At 42.2% G+C, this 1,935-nt stretch overlaps 1 protein-coding gene across 2 annotated transcripts in view; it reads left to right on the top strand.

Annotated features, from left to right (window-relative positions):
- The window catches only part of RBM23 (RNA binding motif protein 23), a 24,575-nt gene that overhangs the window by 8,230 nt on the left and 14,410 nt on the right, over positions 1-1,935 (top strand). The window lies entirely within an intron of this gene.

Below are 1,935 nucleotides of genomic sequence, written 5' to 3'. Positions count from 1 at the left end.
AGCCTTAAGTGATTCTCTTGCCTCAGCCTCCCAAGTAGCTGGGACTACAGGCACCCACCACAACGCCCTGTGGTTGTCATTGTTGCTTAGCTGGCCCAGGCTGGGATTGAACCCATCAGCCTGTATGTGGCTGGGACTGTAACCACTGTGCTACAGGCCGAGCCAATCTGATAGATTTTGATACACATAAAACACCCATGAAGCCATTACTCCTAAAGGTTTTCTTGTGGCCTTTGTAGTTTCTGTTGCCCAAGATAGAGTGCTGTGGTATCAGCCTAGCTCACAGTGACTTCAAACTCCTGGGTTCACGTGATCTTCCTGTCTCAGCCTCCAGAGTAGCTGGGACTATAGGCGCCTACTCACCATGAGCCTGGCTAATTTTTCTCTTTTTAGTAGAGACTGGGGTCTTGGTCTTGCTCAGGCTGGTCTCAAACTCCTGAGCTCAAGGAATCCACCCACCTCAGCCTCCCAGAGTGCTAATAAGATTATAGGCATGAGCCACCGCCTGGCCTTGCTTGTGACCTTTTTTAAAAATCCTTCATTCCTAACTCTAGGCTTTCACTAGAGTATACATTTTAGGTTAATTTGCATTTTCTAGAATTTATATAAATGGAGTTTTTCAGTGCATAATCTTTTTTGGTCTGGTTTCTTTTAATCAGTATAAATTTTGAGATTCATCCATGTTGTGTGTATTGATAATTCCAGACCTATAATTTGAATAGGCCCAGTGTGGTTGCTCACACCTGTAATCCTAGCACTCGGGGAGGCTGAGGTAGTAGGATCACTTGAGCTTCGGAGTTCGAGAACAAGCTGAGCACGAGATCCTATCTCTACTAATATAAAAATTAGTGGGAGCGTTGTGGCAGGCACTTGTAGTCCTAGCTATTCAGGAGACTGAGGCAGGAGGATCACTTGAACCCGGGAGTTTGAGGTTGCTGTGAGTTAGGCTGATGGCACTCCTCTGAAGCCTGGGTGACAAAGTAAGGCTTTTGTCTCAAAAAAAAAAAAGAAAGAAAAGTTTTTTGAGTAATTTATCCTGTTTATTTTGTTTAATATCTTTTTTTTTTCTTATTTGATAGTCTTGTGGCTAATAGCAAAAGGACAGTTGCTCAATGTAAAACCTTGGATACAAAAAGTTTTATACCCTGCCTGCCAGAAAGAAAGGTTTCAAAATGGAATTCGTCAAGCCTATCTTAACCGTAATATTTCTGAGTTACCTAAATTCTTTTTTTTTTTTTTTAAGAGACAGTCTCATTTTGTTGCCCTCAGTAGAGTGGAGTCAACAGCTGGAGCGAGCTCACAACAACCTCCAGCTCTTGTACTTAGGCGATTCTCTTGGCTCAGCCTCCCGAATAGCTGGGACTACAGGCACCCACCACAGCGCCCAGCTACCTTTTTGTTGCAGTTTGGCCAGAGCCAGGTTCAAACCCACCAACCTTGGTATATGGAGCCCATGCCCTACCTGCTGAGCCACAGGTGCCACCGAGTTACCTAAATTCTTACTGATATTAGACAGAAAATGCTTAGTGATGAGACCGTAATTTTTGGTGTTTGGGGTTTGCAGGAGGAAGAGCTTAGCTTAAGGCAAATCTGCATTTTGGTGTGATTTGTCTTTTATCTGATTTTTAGTCTTGCATCTTTACCTTTTTGTAGAAAATATGTACGTATTTTATGTTTTAAGTTTAAACTAGTTACTCAGAATTTTGAACAGTAGAGTGGAGGTCTGGTATTTGTTGCAAAGCAAATAGTAATTTTGAGTACTGGCATTTTCTTTCCATAGGACAGGGTGTCTGTATTATTTTCTCATAGACCCATGACCATTCTAAGCCACAAACCAGAACTAATTCAGATCTATAAGGTGCAAAAACAAACCTAGGGTAAGCAATAGATTGTAAGGTCCCTTTGGAGTTCAAGAAATAGAACTATTGGCTTGGT

Source organism: Otolemur garnettii, unplaced genomic scaffold (assembly GCF_000181295.1).
Source record: "Otolemur garnettii isolate 467f Iridium unplaced genomic scaffold, OtoGar3 scaffold00225, whole genome shotgun sequence".
Classification (NCBI taxonomy): domain Eukaryota; kingdom Metazoa; phylum Chordata; class Mammalia; order Primates; family Galagidae; genus Otolemur; species Otolemur garnettii.
This window is presented reverse-complemented; position numbering and strand designations above follow the sequence as displayed.